This window comes from Anastrepha ludens, chromosome 4 (assembly GCF_028408465.1).
Source record: "Anastrepha ludens isolate Willacy chromosome 4, idAnaLude1.1, whole genome shotgun sequence".
Classification (NCBI taxonomy): domain Eukaryota; kingdom Metazoa; phylum Arthropoda; class Insecta; order Diptera; family Tephritidae; genus Anastrepha; species Anastrepha ludens.
In genome coordinates, this window is record NC_071500.1 from 5,691,329 (window position 1) to 5,714,162 (window position 22,834).

Below are 22,834 nucleotides of genomic sequence, written 5' to 3' on the forward strand. Positions count from 1 at the left end.
GTGACGACTTGCAAGCTGCCGCAAAAAAGCAGCGCAAGCGCTTCGGCTCGTTTTGCTCTTACTTTGGTTTGGTGGGTAGTTAAGTACACTTTTGTGTGTCGGATTTGTACGTATGCATACTCGTCTGCATGTGTATGTGTGTAATGTATTTAATGGTCGTAGGTATTGTTGTGCATGGGGATAAGTGGTTGAATATATCCACACAAACACACATACATACATACATCTATGCATGCGCATATTTGGCACTTATACGCCTGTATGTTTGTATGTATGTATGGATGTGTGCATTTGTAGGTATATTTCAAAGGTGCAATTTTCGTGAATTTGCACTGACTTCTTTGCTAATGTCGATCCATTTTTTTAACTTGCATTAGGAGTTTTTTTACTAAAGTACATACGGCTAGGTACACACATATGTACATATGTATACGAGTATGTATGCACATTGTTTGAATATGTACTTTGCGTGGTTCGTGGCCGAATCTCGACAGATCGCACTTTGGGTAATGTGAAAATTGTGCCCTGTGATTGCAATATTTTATTTCTACATATATTTATATACAAATCTAAATATTCTCATACATACTCATTTATGTGTGCGTGTATTAATCGTGCCATGATTTTCTCGCTTATTTTTCTCATTAAATGCATTAAACCAATTAGCATCTCGATAGGATACGTCTTCATATGTATGAAATTTTCAATGGTTGACAACTGAAAATTTTCCTCTATTTGTACGAGAGGTATAAAAATTAAAAAAAAAAAAAATTTTTTTTATTGGAATATTTCACGATGTTAAAACTAATTACGAGTATCTGCTATTATTAGAAGTTACAATAGGAATAGCGTGGCGCAAAAAACTGTTGTAAGATTTTATTATCAGATAAGGTCTGATTGATCGTTGTTACTTTGGCTTCAGATTTCGTTTTGAGTTACTTTCCCTTAACGCTTAAATGCCCAACTTCATCTCTTCCATAGAAACAAATATATTTGGTGCCTATTTAAATTTAGACATTTCACAGAGAGCTTTGATAATTGGTCTCTTAGAGGATGGAAGTCGTTTAGGCAACTCAGAACCATAAAATTTTAAATTTGTCGAGGCATACATAAGATTGAGAAAAACACCCCCGCTCATATATATATTTATGTTATAGCCTACTAAGAATGATATGAAAGTAGGTACCGCGCAACACTTTAAGCTGAAACAACTGCTCTCTAAGGATGTGAACGGCACTAGGCGTTTGAGGGCTAAATATAAAACACCGAATCCAAAAGAATTGAAAACGTTTTTGCAATTTCCAGTTACTCTTTTGTAAGCCAAATGTTTACTTTTGTATTTTGCGTCACTTACATTAACTAAGGCCGAAGATTCGATCAATAAAAATCACCAATACCTGTCTTTGCCTGTCCTATCTACCTATCAACTTTCATTACCGTTTGCAGTTCTGGATAAAAGCGATTTAGATATTTCAGCTTATATGGAAGGCGCCACACCTCCTTTTAAAATATCTACCATTTTTCACCTTAAGTACGGCATTTACAATTTATGCCTTCGTGCCGATTTTCAGTTGTTGTTCAAGGTTGTAGAGATACATACTGTCAAAAAAATCGGTAATTGTTCATTTGAAAAGCGCGCGTTACGCGCGTGATAACGTCTTATAATACGATGTAACCGGCTGCACGCACCAAAAAAGGCGTCTTTATCTTGCTCAATCGTCGTTACCTTGCTTGAACTGCAAGCGAGAGCGCGGAACGAACGACAAAGAGGCAACGCGTTCGGCTACGTTTGACATCTGGCTCTCTCCTAGTTGAGTGAACATTTATATGTATGTATATGTATGTATATGCGCATGTGTATATAAATTCACATATTTGTATTTGCATATGCCTTCTTCCTGTGTGCATGGTAATGAACCATTTCTCTGTTGAGAATAGGACGATGATAGGAAAGGTAGGAAATGAAAGGTACCTCTTAGTGTTGTTGACTTATTAACGTCGGATGCACAATCGAAATTGAACGTTTCGTAATTTTTCACGTTTGTGTAAATGTAACTTGGCCTATTCCATTGCGATGCCATTTACCTCCTCCTCTATATCTATACAAAATATCTATCAAACAAATAAAATTAAAATTTTGTTTTGAAAATTGCAACCATTCCATCAATATTTTCTTATGACGTTGTCACGTTAAACTATCGTCAGTAAACCGACTTTACAGACAACCTCTTTTTTGCTGGAATGCTGGTACAACTGTCTTCTATAGTGTCGCAGAGTATGAGCGTGATGTGTTAATTAGCTTGCATTTAATTATATCAGTCAACCGCAGGAGTGGTCTGCGATTTTCAATATGGATAAAAATATCGAACAAAGAGTTTGTCTTAAATTTTTGATCGCTAAGTTTTGAACAGGATTTCGTTTGCCGAACCGTTGAAGATATTGCAGAAAGTCTAGCGCGTGTGTGCTTTATAAAAAACACGGGTCTACGAATGGTATAAGGCTTTTGCAAAGGGCCGAGAAGTCGTGGAAGATTTGCCCCGATCTGGTCGCGCATCGACGTCTTCAACGGATGAAAACGTCCACAAAGTCAACGAAATGGTGCTGGAAAAACATCATTTAAGTTTGAGGGAGGTAGCTTATGGCCTTAGCGTGTCTCACAAATCAGTTCGCAACATTTTACACCATCAGCTGGGCATGAGACGAGTGGCTGGTCGACTCGTTCCAAGAGAGTTGAATTTCTTTCAACAAATTCAACACTTGTTGGCAAGAGAGATTCTCCGTTGGATTTCAAGACTGACATTGTTGTCGGCGTTAATGCTGGGTTCTAAGTAAACGAAGTCTCTTACGACTTCGAAACCAACAGTGACGTGGGTGCCGATGCGCGAGTGCACCGAATGTTTGTTTGAGATAGGAGATACTTCGTCTTGTCCTCGTTCATCAATAGACACATTCGCTTTTCTTCTTTATCCAGAACTAAAAGGGCGATTGTTAAAGCCGATGATGTCAATATCATCCTGTGCTTCTTTGCTCTATTAATCCGCAACTCGTCAAGTTATCGCGTCCATTCCTGAGAACTAGGCCATACAGGCCAGCAAAGCAAAAGAACCTTCATTGAAAGTTTATGCTACTACATTGGCAGAAATTTAAATAATTGTAGAAGCGCCACCCGCTGACTTTGGAGAGATTCTTCAAATAAACTAATTGAGACCCTTATGCAAAGAACAGGTGTGGAAACCCGACCGGGAGCAACGGTGCGCAAATACTTATAATTTTATTGATTTTGCTCCGATCGACATGAGATTTTTGACATCATTTTCTTGAGGTACAAGGTGCACACGGATTTTGAGGACTTCGCGAAACTATTATTTTTTGTTTTGCTCCTTTTCGGAAAAGGCATAGAGGACTACAACTTACCTCAAAAGATTAAAAGCCATGCAGTTATCGTCGCTTCGATTTAGAAATTATGAGCCATGAATCGGAAGAATCAGGATGCGATGCAGAATCTGTTGCAAAAGGCAGAATATACGAGGAATGATCTGCAGAATTTATTCAACAAGTCCAAGTGACCATTGACGAGGATCCTTCAAAATCAATGAGGCCCTCGCGAGGGAGCTTAATGTTTCTGAGGGTCTTATCCGTCGAGTTGTTAATGCAGATCTCCGATATAAGTCCTTCGTCATTCGCAGAAGACATCTTATTTGTGGGCAAACACGAGAACCGCTAAACGCCTTGCGCCTGAGATGTTATGATGTCTCACGAAAAAAATGTTGGCCAAGGCAGAAATTAAAAAAAAGGCATATGGCTAAGTTCCAATTCTACAGAAGTTCCCGTTGTCATGCACATGAAGTTTCTAGCCGCTGTTATGGTTTTGAAGGTTGTGAGCAACAAATGACTTGTCATGCGTCACACTTCCTTACTCAAGGATTTCGAGTGAATTCTGCTGCATACGAGTATATCGATGTTCTAGAGACCTGGAGACCGAGTGATGGCGACACAAGATTGGATGGCTGAAAATTTCCATGCCCAATTTTAACCGAGCTGATGGCCGCCTAACTCCCCAGACCTTACTCCCCTGGATTGCTACGTGCGGGACGTTGGTGAGGGTGAAACCAATAAACATCCTCATAACACCATTTCTTCTCTGAAGGCTACAATTAATACCATTATGGGCAATATGAATAAGGAGAATTTGATTCGGGCATGCAACCCTTTCCGAAGCCGGTTCGAGGATGTTATTGAAGCTAATGGAAATTTTATTGCATAATTTTATAGATATTTAATAAATTAATGTTGTATAAAAAATGCGTGATGTTTCATTAAATTCTGCCTCAAATAAAAACTAATTAGTCTTATTCTCAAGTTGTGCTGTAGTACTGAACGCACCCTGTATTATACATTCTTAAAAAATGCATAATTAAATAACACCTCATTTGTATGCATCGTTTTTTTCGTCATATTATAGTAAATATTGCATTTCACTTTTCTTTCGCTGTCTTTAATGTTTTTTGTTCATGCAAATAAGTTTACAGATGTGAGATTTAGGTCATAAATTAAACGCCAGGCGGCGTTAGCATTGAAATGTATCGAAATAAAATTTTGGAAAATTTAAGTTTTCATAAATCCAATGATTATAAAAATGTGCCATTAGAATTCACAAGTTGTCACATGTACATATATGTATACAGATACGAGTATATACGCCATACAATGACTTTATGCCTTCTCCAAAAAGCAGATGTCACTTTAAAGGAATTTTTTTTTCATGGTGGAAATTCTTATACACTCCGCTGTTTGCCTCTACTTGCCGAGGGGCGACTGCTATTTGACAAAAACAAACAAAATTTCTAACACGCTTCTTTCGGCACCGGTGAAGTAACACAGATTCGTCCCTTGCAGTAAATAGCCGCACTTCAACAGACCTTTTATCTAAAAATCGAGTCTCTTATAAACAGAATTTTTCCATTGGCTTACTGCGCAAGCCGAGAGCAACAGGATTAAGAGATGAGCCACATACGTATACACACCGTAGAAAAGAGTTGGATTGCAGCAACTAGTAGTGTAGGTGAAATCTGACAACAATCATATACATCCATGCATACATACATACATACATACAGCAGTGAGATTAAATTAAGTTGCCAAAAATTTCACCGCGTGAGTGGTGACAAAAAAAACAACAATTTAGGGACTCAAATGAGTATACGAGTATATGCAGGGTATGTGTGTATACATATTTGTTGGCGTGTAAGTGCACATCTCTTTTGAGTAGGTAATAAAGCTTAAGAAAATGTCATAAAAATTTTTGTTGATGTCGTAAATGTTTATAAAAGTATGCAGTTATCGCGCCGGTTAGCAAACGCAATTGTGAGAGAATGCAAATGCAAAAGTTCATATAAATGTTAACACTTACACACAGCCACATATAGACCTGTGTATGTGGAAATGCAAGCAGTTAAAAGGCTTTTGCATGCGAATGTACTAACGGGAGGAGGAGGTGTGTTCGAGGATTGTATTGATTTCACCACTAATCAGCACAATGCATATTGAATAATGCAACAACAACAAGTAAACAAATGTGTTCGGACAAGAAGCTTTTTGGCAGCTATTAATTTAAAAATTAATAAAAACACTTTTATTTTCAAACAACTTTATAATTTATTTTCCGATTTAAGATTTACGCGATCGTGCGTTTGTTCACCGGTCCCAGCTGATGTCGAAATTCAAGTCTCGAAATGTTTGCTTAGCACAGCTTATATATATATAATATATGTACATATATAAGAATGTAAGTCAATACGAACGTTAGGAAATGACAAATATGGGATAATGTGTATTAATATAATATAATGCAAGTACAAGTACAGGGTGGGCCATGTAAAATTTGCTTTTTGAATCGGCTATAAAAAAAACTAATCCATATTTTTTCAAACTTTTTTTTTATTTTGAAGATTGAACATTGTCATTTATGAATGAAAAAAATTAATCGTTCAAATGACTCCCACGACTGGCTTTACAGTAGGCCATTCGATCAACCCAATTTTTAACCACATTTTCGATTTTTTGGGCTCCAATTTCATGAATAGCAACTTCGATTTCGTATTTTAAAGCATCAATCATCTCTGGATGATTCGCATAGCATTTGTCCTTAACGGCTCCCCACAAAAAATAGTCCAACGGGCTTAAGTCACAGCTCCGAGGTGGCCAACTGATATCGGAATTCCGGCTGATTATTCGGTTTTCAAAAACGGTAGCCAAAAGTTCGAGTGTAACTTTGGCAGTGTGACAAGTTGCACCGTCCTGTTTAAACCAAATGTCGTCCATGTCATCTTCTTCAATTTTTGGAAGCAAAAACTCGTTGAGCATGTCACGGTAACGCTCGCCCTTTACTGTAACCGCGGCTCCTTGCTCATTTTCGAAAAAAAATGGCCCGATGATGCCGCCAGACCAAAAACCGCACCAAACAGTGACTCGTTGTGGATGCATTTGCTTCTCTACAGTAACGTGTGGATTTTCTGAGCCCCAAATCCGACAATTTTGCTTATTGACGTAGCCACCGATGTGAAAATGAGCTTAATCAGAAAAGATGATTTTTCGGTAAAAATGCTCATCTTCGGTCAAACGATTTTCTGCCCATTGAGCGAACCGAAAACGCATTGGATGGTCATTAGGCTTCAGTTCTTGCGCCATATAGCGTCCCATTTCGTAAATGTCAAACCTTTAAGTAATATAAATTATGAACACATTTGACATCTCATTTGTGTTACCATTCTCAAAAAATTAGGTGGTTCAAAAAGCAAACGCTATATGGCCCACCCTATACAAGAATTAGGGTGACCAGACGTAACGAGTAAAAAATATTACAATATTATAAATCAGACTACAATACTAAATTATGATATTAAAACTATACAATTAAGCTATCATTAAACTATATCCTGTAAATCAGGTGCTGCTCCCATTAGAAAGCTTTCAATAATTTACTGTTCAAAATTTAAGTTTGGTTTTTTACAAATAGTTTTTTCGCATTCTTTACTATTTGTAAGCCTTTTCAATATTTTTACCAGTGTAATAACAACTATGCACCTTTTGTGTGTGCAACGGTAAATGTTGATGAATTTTAATTGAAATTACTAAATTCCCTTGCTTTTATCGTGATTTTAAACATTTTTTTCTTGCCGCTATACCAAACTGAAATTTTTTGGTGCAGTGTTCCTTTTAGGGAATTGCATCTTCGTTTTCTTTTTCGCTGCTTCTTCTGCGTCTTTGGCGATTTTTTTCAAAAAGCGCACTACCTAGGGTGTAGAAACCTGTAATTTTGCGCCGTACTTGCCAATGAGTTCACAGCGAGCCTCATAAATACATCATTACGTACATATGCACATGCATGCACACTTGCACCCATCCATAGAAACCATGAAAAAAAACTTGAATGAATACCTGAACCACATGGCATCATTGTTTGGCGCACTTGCTCATCATCAATTGGTCGTAATCACTAGCCGCTTTTGTTGTTGTACACTAACTTTTTGCTGCATAATCAATTGTTTCTCTTTGCTTTTGTTTTTGCGACGCTCTTGGCGTATCATTCATGAGAAGAATTTATGGTCTTCATCAAATTGCGGATACGGAATACTCACAAGTAGTCATACTATTGCAGACAAGTGCTTGGGAATGTGTATTGAAATGCCAACAAGCAACAGGTTGGTGCTGGCTAAAGCGACATCGAGATGCCTTACATTTAAGCGGGCATTCAGTGTGATTGGCAACTTTGGCGCATAATGGACAATTTATGCGAGCCTGCTTCTTAAAGCAAAATCTATACCACATCTTCAAGTGCACTACCGATTAACATAAATAGATCTATAAACAGACACATCAGAGCCTCCACGCGAATTCGGCATTCAAAAGACGCTCCATTTTCGAATAGCGTACTTAGCTAAACGCCTAGGCGACACTATTACCAACGAAACAAGCGGTAAAAAATTCCGCACACCCACCTTGCATTGCTAATTTTTGCCCTTCAGCTGGTCTCCTAAAAAACTTTCATTCATGATTTAGCGAAGAGATTCCAAAATACACTTCTGACAATAAGTTCTGTTAGGCGGCGAGATTGGTCCTTATTTCTTTTGAAATAAAGTGACTGGCGAGCACTATCGAGCCATACGACTGAATTTTTGTTTCTGATAGTTATTCAGCTAAACATCGATGACATTCGGTTCCAACAAGACGGCACAACTTGCCATACAGCACACTTAACAAACGATTTATTGCAATATTCAAGCCACTATTGACGTCATGCGAAAACATTGTCAAAAATTGCACTGATCGAATGGGCCGTGTAACTGGTAGGGGCGGCGGACATATGCCGGATATCAATTCGAAAATTAAATGCCATAAAATTATCTACCAGATTATACTAATAAGCAATATTTCTGTTTTATATTATCATTTTATATTCTCAAGCTCTTAAAAAAATACCCCATACATGTGTAAAAATAAAATTAAACTGTTGTTATGAAATTTGGTGCCATAAAGTAACTGCTTTATTTATTCAGTTTCAAAATTATATTGCAGGCCGATATGTACGAAATAATTTACTTGGAACGAAGGCCTTAGCAGCCAGTTTCCTAAGTAAAAGTTATTTGTAAATTTATTTACACTTAATTTCTTAAGGGGTTATATACCTTGTGAGCCCGAAAAAATGGACGATTGATAAATGAGGTGTATATCATACTAAAGGGTAACTCTCGAATAATACATTTTGGAGTTTTTATTTTAAAAAATATTATTATTTATTGTTGATATCGCCCCTCCCCCGAAACGCAGTTCGTTTGATCACGGTAGCGCATGAGCAGCTCAACTGAAATCAAAATAAATTAAATGATTATTGTAGAAAAATGTTTTTTTAGTGAATCTGAACGGTTTATTTACCCAAAAAATGTTTCTCGATTTTTGAGGGGTTGAAAAATTCAAAAAAAAAAAAAATATTTCCAGCGAACTATGCAAATATTTATTAAAAGTGAACCGTTCAGATTCACGAAGTTATAACTTCGAATAATTAAATAAAAAGTTTATGCAAATCGGTCTAATAGGTTTTGATAAATAATGATCACCGCGACGGTAATTTTCAAAAAACACGACTTCGAGATAATCGCGTCTAAAGTTTTGTGAGCACTTCTCGTTCCAAGAAAGGTCGCGCGCTTCCACGGTCTAGAACTTTCGTTCTAGTGCTCCGATCTTTATGATTTTTTGAATTTATATTTTTAAGATGATGTACCTACTTTTAGAATATGTCATAAACATATTTTCGATTTTTTAGTCCAACAGAAGGTATGTATATAAGCCCTTAAATCAGTCTGTTATTAACAGCAGCCAAAGCCTCTTGCCATATATTTGATTCATCGTAAAAAAAATAATATGATAAAGAGCTCATATATATTCTAGAAGCTAATGGCAGCTACCTTTGAACTACCTGACAAGCGGCCATTATCCTACTTAGGTAATGTTCTGCTCTATAGAGTAAACGCAATCGCTCTTCCGCCATTTATACCATATACGAGGTATGACTATTAAATAACGAGACTAGCGCTGCTATAGAAGAAGTGTTAAACCGTTATTCGGTTCTCGGCGAATTTCACCTCAGGAACTCGTTTGAATACTTGGCAGCACTGCCAATCCTTGGGTTGATGAGGAATCGGTAGACAAAATGGCGGGCTGCTAAAAACAAGGCACCAAAAATAATTCACGAAATCAATTCGTGTTTACGTTAATGGAAAAGTGTCGCAATTTACATATATGTATGTATTTAATTATTTGTTTCAAAATTGAATTGAGTCGAAATAATTTAACCGAAAGTTGGAATCAAAGATTGTTATAAAAATTTATTTGCATTATATAAGTAATACGAGGGGATGTTCAATAAGTACCCGTGTTCGAAATGAGGACTCCATTTTGTTCAAATTTTTCTTTTTTCAACGCAGTCCCCTTTTAGAATGATATACTTCTCCCAACGCTTCGGTAATTTTTTAACTCCTACAAAAAATAGAATTTGCCGAACTCTCCAAAATACACCTCTGTCTCGGCGATGACTTCTTCGTTTGTACTAAATACATATTTTCCCGCGAGCCATTTCTTCATGTTAGGGAACAAGAAAAAGTCGTAGCGAGCCAGATTTCGTAAATACGGGGGGTGCGGCAGCAATTCATAGCGCAATTCATGCAGTTTGGCGGCGACAATTCCTGATGCATTGGCGGGTGCGTTGTCGTGGTGAAACAGCACCTTCTTTTTCGCCAAATGCGGCTGTGTCTCATTCAATTTTTTGAGAAATCGGTCCAATAACTCGCTTTAGTATTGCCCTGTGATCATTTTCCCTTTTTCTAAAAATTCCATGAGAATGACGCCGTCCGCAGCTCATAAAATCGTCGCCATGACCTTTCCGGCCGACGGGACTGTCTTCGTCTTCTTTGGAGCAGATTCACCGGTAGAAATCCATTGTTTTGATTATTGCTTAATTTCTGGTGTGTAATAATGAATCCAGGTTTCATTAACGGTGACAACTCGATGCAAAAATTCCTTCGGATCTCGCTTAAATTGCTCCAAATACTACTTCGAAGTTAACAGCCGCATCCGCTTGTTTTTGCTTGTGAACAATCACGGCACCCATCCGGCCGACAGTTTTTCGTCGCTAACTTATATTATACTACTGTGGGCAAAAAGTAAGGTGAATTTGGTTGTAAAATAAAAAATCTTTATTAATTCTTGCAAATCAATTTCATCCCCTTCAAAATAATCCCCTCTCGGTGAAATACACTTATGCCAACGATTTTTACAATCCCCGAAACATGCCAAATAGTCCATTTCCGGTATAGCCATCAGCACCTTCTTCGATTCAGCTTTAATCTCCTCAATCGACTCGAAACGCGTTCCCCGGAGTGGTCTCTTGAGTTTTGGGAATAGCCAGAAGTCACACGGAGCCAAACCAGGCGAATACGGTGGTTGCGGAACGATATGCGTGGAATTTTTGGCGAAATGGTCACGAAGAACGAGTGCAGTGTGAGACGGTGCATTATCGTGATGCAAAAACCAAGAGTTGTTGGCCCATAATTCTGGTCTTAGACGAATTGCTTCACGTAAACGACGCATAACGTTCAAATAATATTCCTTATTTACAGTTTGGCCAGGTGGAAGGAATTCATAGTGCACCACACCACGAAAATCGAAAAAAAATGTCATCATGACCTTTATTTTTGAACGACTTTGACGTGCTCTTTTCGGTCTGGCCTCGCCTTTAGCACGATATTCGCTTGATTGGTCGGTTGTTTCAGGGTCGTAAGCATAAATTCAAGTCTCATCTCACGTAATGATGCATTTGAGCTTGTCCTGATAGTCTGAAAACATTGTTTCACACACATCAACGCGACGACTTTTTTCCAAGAAATTGAGAGTTTGAGGTACCAAACGAGATTTGACTTTTCGTAGGCCCAAATGGTCTTTCAAAATGATTTTCACAGTTCCTTCTGATATTCCGATCATATCAGTAAGGACTTTAACAGTCAACCGACGATTTTTGAGCACTAACTCCTTCACTTTATTGACGTGTTGGTCATCTGTTGACGTCGATGGTCATCCGGAGCGCTCCAAGTCATCAACACGTTCTCGACCCTCTTTGAAGTCTTTGTACCACTTATAAACATTTTTCTGCAACATGGTCGAATCACCAAATGCCTTCTGCAACATGCTAAACGTTTTCGCAGCCGAAATTTCATTCCGCAAACAAAATTTGATGGCACTTCTCTGCTCAATCAAATCAGACAATGTAAAAATCGAAAAATGCACTCTTGGTCGTTTGGTAAACACAAGCGTAAATATATTACTTATAATGACATTCACATAAAAGTTGACCCAGATGTTATTAACAGTGATGCCAACTCATGAAAAAAATAACTAGAGCGAAATTTTAATCCCGCGAAGTTTGACAAATAGATTCACCTTACTTTTTGCCCACATTAGTATATAAATATTGTATTAACTGCCGTTCCGGTCGACACTCCTATAGGCTCTGTTGCTTCGCGCACTTTCGTTCGTCGATCGAGTACTCGATACTTTGTTCTGGTTGGAGAAACTAGTAAAAGTATCGATATCACTCTGTTGCAGTCAATTGGAAAGGTAGCTCTTCATTAATTTAACTAATGCTTCAGTAAAGCCAAAGAAATGTTTTAATTTTAATAGTGAAATAGTATAATTGACAGCATTTCAAACTTTAGAGAAGTCTAAGAGTACTAAAATAGTTAAATATTTGCTATCGAATGCAGGACGAATTTGGCCCATTACCTTTAGCATTGCAGTGGAGCAACCGTAACTAAATCTAAATCCAGATTGAAACCCACTCAAGAGTTGGTACTTGTTCAAATGCAGTATTATTTGATTGGAAATAGTTTTCATAACATTTTAAAATACGTGGTTGCCTTTTAACAGGGTCACATTTGCAAAAATTTGGTATTTTTGATGCGGATTATCGAGCCAGGAGTGCAGAGGTCAACTTATTTCGACTTTTAGCGTTGAAGCACCATACTTAGCCATTGTGAAATGCTAATACAACGAGTTCCAACGTGTCCGTTGATCCATGCAGGATGAGTTTCGTGAAGGCCGTCCGAAAATGGTTGTTATATCCGAAACAATCGGTGCTGTGAGCCAATTGAAAGCGCAAATTCGTCATGTGACATATTGCGGTATGGAGGTATCCTTGGACAGTAATAGGACCCACATACATTCAACTAATTAATTTCGTATTTTTTTGATAAAAAAAAAACCATTTATTTAAGTATAAAAGTGAACAAATATTTTATTCAAAATATTGTCCATCGGAAGCGGCAAGTTTTTCCCATCTTTCGGGCAATTTATGGATTCCATCCCAAAAAACTTCTCATCTTTTGAGCCGGGAAAGTCATCAAGCCATTTTTTAATACCTTCAACATTGGTGAACCGTATTCCAGAACGGTGATTCTGCATCGACCGAAACAAGTGGTAATCAGAAGGAGCTATGTCTGGGCAATAAGGCGGGTGAGGTAGAATTTCCCATCCGGCTTTTTCCAAATAATGTTTAACCGGTACTGCAACATGTGGCCGAGCATTGTCATGATGGTTAAATCAATATCTCGTGTCTGGTCGCCCATTCTGGCCGTTTTTCAGCTATTGCTTGCTTCAAACGTATCAACTGTTGCCTGTATAGCTCTCCCGTGATCATCTGGCCCGATTTGAAAAGCTCATAGTACAGCACACCCTTCTGATCCCACCAAATACAGAGCATTACCTCCAAACCATGAATATTCGGCTTTGGTGTCGATTTGCCTGGTTGGCCTGGCTTCACATATGATCTTTTACGCCAGTGACAATACGCTGCAAAAACGATTTCTTTTTGTGGCGATTAAGCAGCATTTCAGACATGTAAAATCGTCTCTCAACGTCTCTCGGTTTCAATTCGTGTGCCACCCAATTCCCTTGTTTGTGAATGCGTCCAGCTGCTTTTAAACGTTTAGAAATGGCTTGTTGAGCGACTTCCAATGTTTTTCCAAGTTCTTCTTGAGTTTGACATGGGTCTTGATCGAGTAATGCCTCCAATTCTTCGTCTTCAAACTTGTTTGATGAACCTGATCGCTCTTAGTCTTCTGTGTCAAAATCACCACTTTTAAATCGTGCAAACCACTGCTGACATACTCTAATCTCTGGAGCATATTCAGGATAAGCAGCTGAGAGTAAATGTTTGTGTGTTTACTAATATTCACTGTGACATATCAAATTTACTTGATTTTTTGGCGTGCTTTAACATAAAATAGCTGTCACTGTCAAAATATTGACTACATAAATAGATATGAAGTTAGTAACAAATACGAAATTAATTTGTTGTACACCCAATACATAAATGTTTGGTCGTCAAATAGATTTGTACTTGCATAATTCGAGAATTGCCCAAAAAGGACTCATCTTAATTGGCGTAAAGAAATGTTGAAGAAATTCAGCCGCCGTCTATGACATCATAACAGATGATAACAACAGATGGCAACAAAGCATTTGACAGTATGGGTATTCCACGACGCGCTTAATGCAACAAAAGTTGTTCGCGGAAGAAACACCTAACAAAAATGGTTGGCTTTTTTTTGGAACTTGTGGTCATGTTGCAACTCTTTCACCGAAGAAACTTAAAATAGTCAATTCTGAGTGGTGTACAACCATTTGTTTACCAGAAATTTTCGGAATATTAAGGAAAACCAACGGCCGAAGACGAATCAGCCGCCACCAAGCCAATGCGAGCTCTTACGTATCGGTTCATACAAGAAACTTGCGTTATCATGGTGCAAAATCTTCTTCAGTAGCGCTCAAATATAAGTTCCTATTAACTGTCTGACCTTCTGGCAAAACATAGCACCGTTGTAATCCATAAACCACGCGAGTATAGCCGTTTGTTTTGACTGAAAACGATGTGTTTTTTTGGTCTTGGTTCATTCGGAGCTTTGCACTCACCCTCCTGATGCCTGGATTGCGTATCGGTGAATGCGTCTGAACTTACCACACGGAACCCGTACTCAATTTTATAAAGAGATACAAGGTTATCTTCCCGTCTAGGGAAGAGTGGAACACTAACCCAACATGGATAAACGATTACCCACAAAAATGGTACATAGATGGGCCCAAAACGTTCCAAGGAGTAGGAGCAGGAATAGGGGGGCCTAGAGCACACAAATCCCTAACACTAAGTACAGATACTACAATTTTCCATGCGGAGCTCTTCGCCATATTGGCAACAGTGGACAACATATCCAAAAGAAGGTTCAAGAAAGTAAAAATTAAACTATTATCGGACAGCCAATCGGTTCTCAAAGCCTTGAATAGCTTCACATTCAAGTCAAATGTCCCAATAGAGTGTACCAATGCACTCAACAAACTGGCCACTCATAATCAGGTCTCACTGATTTGGGTACCAGGACATGAGGGACGCGAAGGAAACCTGTAGGAGGCAGACTTTTATGTGAAAAAAGTGGCTATTTATTGGGCCAACCCCATTTTTCGGCTTTAACAAAAATAATATAAAACAGGAAACCAAAAAATGGATCTAAACTAAAATCAGGGAACACTGGAATGGCACAAGCGGCCTTAATCACTCCAAAAAGTTTTTGAGCTTCGATGACAACAGGCAAAATCTGCACTAACCCTAGATAAAAAGGGCCTCAGACTACTCTGTGGAGCACTTACAGGTCACTTTGCTTGTAATAAACACTTTAACACAATAGAATTACCTAGTACAAAATTATGCAAGTTCTGCTGTGATGAAGAGGAGTCTATGGAACACTAAATCACAAACTGTGAGGCATTAGGTCACAGGAGACACAGCCTCCTGGGTTCGTACCTACTAGAGGAGGAAGACCTACAATTGCTGCCTCCTAAGGAGCTGGTTCGATGCCTCGGTATACTATTAATTATAATTAAGTAATAATTAAGGGGCGTACAGTAGATCAATCTGGTCGCAGTGCATAAAGGCCTTAGCCTAACACGTACAACCATTACCATTACCATGCGTCTGATGAATGTTTGGTCAGATTCAGCCTTGGAAATCATGTATTTGGCGATATTAACGCGGTTCTTCTTTGCAATCGAAAAGACGTGCAGAGGCAGATTTACTCCTGACGTCATAACTTTTACAAATATCAAGAAATGACCATAAAGTTTGGATAGGAACGTTAAACACGGATGTGGCAACACTTAGAGTGTCACCTGGCTTTAGTTCCGAGAACTTTTTGATCAAGGTGGTATTCGGCTAATCCTCATTGCGTGCATTCTTAGTGTTTAAAATATTCTTATTTAATACAAGACTATTTGTATACATGCACTTCCATTTGGTCAATTTCCAACTGGTGCAATTCTGGTCACTATCGAACTAGTATGATTTCTTTCATTAAATACCAGTTCATAGCCGCGTAGCTTGGCTTGGTACTGCAGGGAAATTCTCGCAAATTATCTACACTCGGAAAAGCAATATTTAACTTACAATTAAACGCCCTACTGTCGTAATGGATACTCTGATACTTGGGCATATGATGAATATCAGTTCAAAACAGAATAATAGCGCATCGTAAACGCTGTCAACAATTTAATGAGATTCCATGAAATCCGCTCCGAACAATGCGAACAAAGCGATTTTGCGCTCTTCCTATTTCAATTGTAACAAAATTGATTTTCACACATTCAAGTCAGTTGACTGCATAACGTTACTCATTTACATATACAAACACATACATACTCGCAGGTAACTAATAGACTGGGTCAATAAATTGAATCTGTGTGACGTCCGTTGTGGGATGAAAGTAAATATGTACGTAAATAGCCGGCAGAGCGTAGACTATTGATCACCAACGAATTTCCAGCATTACTCGTGAAAAAGGCGTAAATTAGGCAAACGAACTAACAAAATGAGCAAATATTTATTAGTGGGCTGGTATGCAAGTAAATTAATTGTAGCAACTAGAGCCAGTTTACTTGTTATGGTCCACAGATCACAAATTATCGAGTTATCACATATTAGCAAATGTAATTCGTTGGAAAGGCAACAACAACTGATAACAGCTGGAGTAGAGAAATTGACTTTAATTTTATGTTAACTCATTTCCTGGTGGCCGATGGACTTCAACTTCGACAACATAGAGACAATCATCCTTAGCACTGAGGCCGTCGTAGGAAAGTTACGAATATAACCCATAAATTCGTGTGAATTTGAAAAAACAGAAATACAGCAAAATTCAAGTGCAAAATGTTTCGACACCAGCTGACATGCAGCCAAGTAAACAAACAAATATAAGCTTAAACTAAATATTTCTTTGGCGATTATTTTACAATTATTTACATTTTCTGCTGAATAATATTAATTTTATTGGCACAGCAGTAATATTTGGTTTTACGAAGAAAGACAGCAAATGTTAAGAGTACTTTAAATGCAGCGGAAAACCTTGAGAGGTGCTTTTAATGCTTAGGAAGTGGAAGGCATTTTTTTAAGAAAAAATCTTCAATGCTAAAATATCAAGTCAAGTTTGTATAGAAATATATTAAACATATATACTTTAATATACATATATAATTGGCGCTAACACCCTTTATTGGGTGTTTGTCCGACCTCCTCCTCCGACTCCCCCCGGGGGAGTTCCAGGGAGTATGCCACTGGCATGGGTGGATCGGCCGTCCTAAGTTAGTGGGGGTCGGTCATACATTTGGACTCGATTGGAGCACTCTAAATGGGTCAAAGTGGGATTTTTCGTTCGACCCAAATTGGGGGACATCAGAATTCGTTTTAGAGGTATGGTGCCTTCGGCAGAGTTTCTTATTTTGATCCCTAGAATACGATTTTCTCAGAGAAATGAGCGATTTTTAAATCGACCCGTCCTAATATATGAGTCAAACCACGTCAAGTGGGCCCCGAATTTTCCATCAAATTCCCGATTTTAAAATCAAATGCATTTTTGGATAGAGAATTTGTCACATAATAATTGCTGTGAATAGTTTTTTTTATTTCGCTTTTTGTTTATGTTATTAACAATTGAATTTTTTTGCATGATATTCTTGTAAAATCAATATCTCAGAAACTACAATTGATAATTTGATGAAATTTATATCGGTCACCGAAAAATGTTTACTCTACCGATTTAACGTCCAAAGACTGTGTATTTGTTGAAACAATAATTTTTAACAATAATTTTTATGAAAAATCGCAATTATTTTTACGTTCTTCGCGCTCTAAATGGACATTATTACAGTCAGACTAAGCGCACAATGCTCACCTTTAATAATCTGTAAAAAAAACTTTGTTCATCCAATCCGTTCTGAAGATATCGAATTTTTTGTCAGTCGAGGCACTACGCACGAAAACGAACTTGCATGAACATGGCTTTGCAGAGTCATACAGGATTAAGGATTCAAAAATGAGGTGTTTCATTACTAGAATTTTTATTACATACATCCATATCTACATGAAAACATACAAAATTTAATTAGTAATAATAATCTCGAAAAAAGATGTGTCCTCGGAGAAGATTTTACTTCGAATCTTTTTGTTACTTGCAGGTTCGAAGTGATGAAATTGCCGCGTTTTTTTATAGATATTGCCTCATTGAAGCGTTTGGAAATTTTTTTTTTCATGTGCATCATGATCTTTTTGCGAACAAAAAACAAAATCTGTCGATTTAAACGCACCTTTTTTTCGTTGATGATTTCTGCTATTATCTCTTTGACATTCATATCACTTAATTTTGAAAAACGTCGTTTTTTTATTGGCTTTTTTAATTTTAGGTCATTCTGAATTTCCTGGTTTTCAAAATTAGCTTCACTATCCGAACATTCTTCTGCATCAGAAGAAACTTCAGACTCATAGTTTTCTGCTCCTTGGTCAGCACTAGAATAAATTAATCAAAATTTTCTGTCACAAATTTTGAGAACTAATTGACTTTATTTGCTTAAATAATAACTATTCAATGCACAATATATGTATATAAATATGAAGATTATACCCACTGTGGACTTGGACGTATATACGCTGCACTTTCAGTAACACTTCCATCTCTATATATCTTCATACGACATGATTTGCAAACGTACTTACCGATATATTGTTTGAATTTTACATCCCAGTGAGCGGTTATTTGGAATAAATTATGACGTACGCAATTATGACCCTTTTTCCCCAACGGACTGCAACACTCATCAGGTCGAACCATTTTCATAACAATACATAATCATTTTTTCTAACCTCAAAGCATAGACAACATACTAGGAATCACAGCACACAGACACTAGAAGCTGCGGCGACTGTATGACTCTGCAAAGCCATTGGATGAACAAAGTTTTTTTTACAGATTATTAAAGGTGAGCATTGTGCGCTTAATCTGACTGTAATAATGTCCATTTAGAGCGTGAAGAACGCAAAAATAATTGCTATTTTTCATAAAAATTATTGTTAAAAATTATTGTTTCAACAAATACACAGTCTTTGGACGTTAAATCGGTAGAGTAAACATTTTTCGGTAACCGATATAAATTTCATCAAATTATCAATTGTAGTTTCTGAGATATTGATTTTACAAGAATATCATGCAAAAAAATTCAATTGTTAATAACATAAACAAAAAGCGAAATAAAAAAAACTATTCACAGCAATTATTATGTGACAAATTCTCTATCCAAAAATGCATTTGATTTTAAAATCGGGAATTTGATGGAAAATTCGGGGCCCACTTGACGTGGTTTGACTCATATATATATATATATATATATAGGGTTGTTCAATAGGTGCGCTTCAATAAATACTTTTTATTTTTCGCTTGTCATTTGTAAACTTCATTAGTATACATTTCATCATGGAACGCTACACACTTGAGCAACGATTGCAAATCGTGCAAATTTTTTATGAAAATAATCGTTCTGTTGCTGCTACTTTAAGAGCTCTACGGCCATTTTACGGTCCATTTAACAAGTCGTCCCGTTTTGGGGTTATGTGAAGTCATTGGTCTACAGTAACAAGCCAGCGACGATTTGTGAGCTCAGAGCCAATATTGAATGCGAAATTGCTGGAATTTCGGCCGATTTATGCAAAAGAGTGGTCGAAAATTGGGTTCAACGATTGGACTTCGTAAAACGTGCACACGGTGGTCATGCAAAAGAAATCGAATTTCATACTTAAATGTATATGTTCAAACTCGATAATAAAAAAAATTAGTTAAAAAAGTCAAACCGTTTGTGTTTTATTCAAAAAAGTTCAAAAGTTGAAGCGCTCTTACTGAAAAACCTATAATAATTATTTATTTCCACTTTCTACTCCCTCTTGTAAGGAAGTGTCAAAACTCAAATAATTGAATCATGCTTCAGGCCTATATCCAATCACATTACTGTAGTAACGTCGAATGCCATCTCCCAAGGCGCATTCATTAAAGGTGGTGGCACTAGACCAACAGCAATGTTTTGTACTAGAAAATAAATAATGAATTCGCCTTGTTTCATTCTGAGGTGACAACAGCACCTTTGCCTTGTCATCTTCTAAGATAATATATTTTCAATAAAACCAATCACTAATTTGAATTAAAGAAAGTGCTGAGGTGTCATATTTCTAATCCCGTACTGACATAATATTTTTTCTTTTAATGTGCTTACATTTAGTAAAAGCGCAATATTAAATGCACTTTTTTCTGATTTTTATATTTTTTTATTTTACTGCGATATGCAGGTTTTGAAATTTTAATATGTCGTGTGAAAATTATTAAAGTGATCTCCCACATTGAAATGCTACAACGTTCAAATTTAATTAGCTACGGAAATGACAACTACACAACAGTAAAATGTGGCGCGTATCAAATGAAGGCAGCGTAACTAGTTGGCAAAAATCTATGACATACCATCAGTGTAATTAAATAATTTACTACTAGTATGTAAATAATAGTAGCTGTAGCACGTACGTAGAAATGCTTTTCTCAATTATAAGTATAAAAAATAGCGAATGGAATTCGCTAAAAAACAAAAAAAAAAAGAAGTAATATAATTTTTAAACAAGTGAACGGTAATGAACGTGACAGTCAACGTTTGTGAGACCTCGAAAGTCAGGAATTTAACGTTAGAAAATTTGTTGAAATTTTTCAAAAACATTTTTTATTCAAATGTTAGACGTGTGTGAATTTGCATTGAAAAATATTGACAACACAAATATATTAGTGCTTATGTAGATTTGTAAGCCAGCACAAAGGAGTGTAGGTGCATTTGTGTACTCATACGACCCGTCGCACCGAAACAAGTATGAGAAAATGACTTTGATTGAAGGTGGGTGGGTGACTAGCGCAATGTGTGTTTGCGTTGTTTATTTGTTCATATTTTTACATGCGCATACTAAATAACTTAACATAAATAACCGTTACACCAGGGGCTGGATGCTAATCTAGCAAAATAGCCGAAATTAAGTCAAACTTAAACGAACTCACGCCACCTAAAAATGTCAACAGCCAATGAGTGGCGATGGGCGAGGAGGGGAAATCGGCGTAGCTTGTTAGAGCGGAGAGGAGCCGACGCTATGTAGATTACGGTCATATTATGAAAATATTCACGCTCACACAAAAATTGCGCGGCCGGTTTAATTGAAAGATTGCCAAGCTTTTTTTTCCTAAGCACTTGCATGTTTTGCATTTATGCAAATTTGGGAAACAAAATAAATAGAAAAATTAAATTTCTAGCCTGTATGATCAGTATGATTATCTTGTGTATCACTGTCAACTGCTAGGCGGGCGGCTAGACGATGGGAGTTCCCATTATGTAATTCATTTATTACACTGAGATTTCAGACTATTTTTTTTGCAATTTAGAAAAAGCTTTTTATACTAAGATCGTATTGAATTTATAAAGTTATGCGCGAAATTTCTGCATAGTAATTAAGGCGGCCGCCGTAGCCGAATGGGTTGGTGCGTGATTACCATTCGGAATTCACAAAGAGGTCGTTGGCTCGAATCTCGGTGAAAGCAAAATTAAGAAAAATATATTTCTAATAGCGGTCGCCCCTCGGCAGGCAATGGCAAACCTCCGAGTGTATTTCTGCCGCGAAAAAGCTCCTCATAAAAATATCTGCCGTTCGAAGTCGGCTTGAAAATGTAGGTCGCTCCATTTGTGGAACAACATCAAGACGCACACCATAAATAGGAGGAGGAGCTCGGCCAAGCACCTAACAGAAGTGTACGCGCCAATTATTTATTTTTTAAAGCCCCAAAAACTCTTCATAAACCTTTTTTTTATTAGACGAGATCAATAGTACCAAGGCACCAGATACTGGGACTCTTATAGAAGTGCCTTAACGGCGTACAATAAGGAGCTGAGAAAATCAAAGAGAGACTTATGGAGTAAGCACTGTGAGGAGATTGAATCCTTACCAGCGGCTAGTAGACTTCAAAAGTCACTCAGCCAAGATCACACAAATGGCTTTTCTAGTACTTTCAAGAAGGCTAACGGAAGTTTTACGGAGAGTCTGGAAGAAACGGGACAGCTTTTGCTGGACACTCACTCTCCGGACAGTGTCAGTGTTGGTGGGTGGGGACAGTGCAGACACTGGGGACATCCGGTTTTTAATGTCTACATGCAGAGAATTCTGCCTTGGCCGTAAAATTTGTACGGTGAACAAAACTAAATGGGCGATCTCTACCCTTAGTCCATTTAAATCACCAGGTGTTGATAACATACAGTCGTGTCTACTACAGCACGGCGTGAATGTATTAGCACCGGTTTTAACAAATATTTTCACGATAAGCCTGGAATTTGGCATAGTGCCTAAAAATTGGAGTAAAACCAGGGTAGCTTTCATTGAGAAAACGGGCAAAAAGGCGGACACGGCCTTTCGACCCATAAGCTTAACTTCTTTCCTGCTCAAAGCTATGGAAAAAATAGTTGATCAATATATTAGAGATGCTTATCGTAGGGACTCGCTTCTCCATGTTGAACAATACGCTTACCAGTCAGGCAAGTCGACAGAAACTGCCACACATAGCCTTACGACCAAGATCGAAAAGGCGTTGCCTGGTATGGAAATTGCCCTCTGTACATCGGTTGACATTACAGGGGCATTCGACAATGCTTCTTTCAGCTCTGTTGAGGAAGGTATGGTTAGGAGAAAAATATATCATAACGTGGGTTCTCAATATGCTGAGGAATAGAACGACAATCTTTGAAACTGAAACTGGGACAAAAAGATTATGTGTCAAGTCAATCAAAGGATGCTCCGCAAGGAGGCGTTTTATCACCGCTAATTTGCCTATTGATCATTGACGAGCTCCTA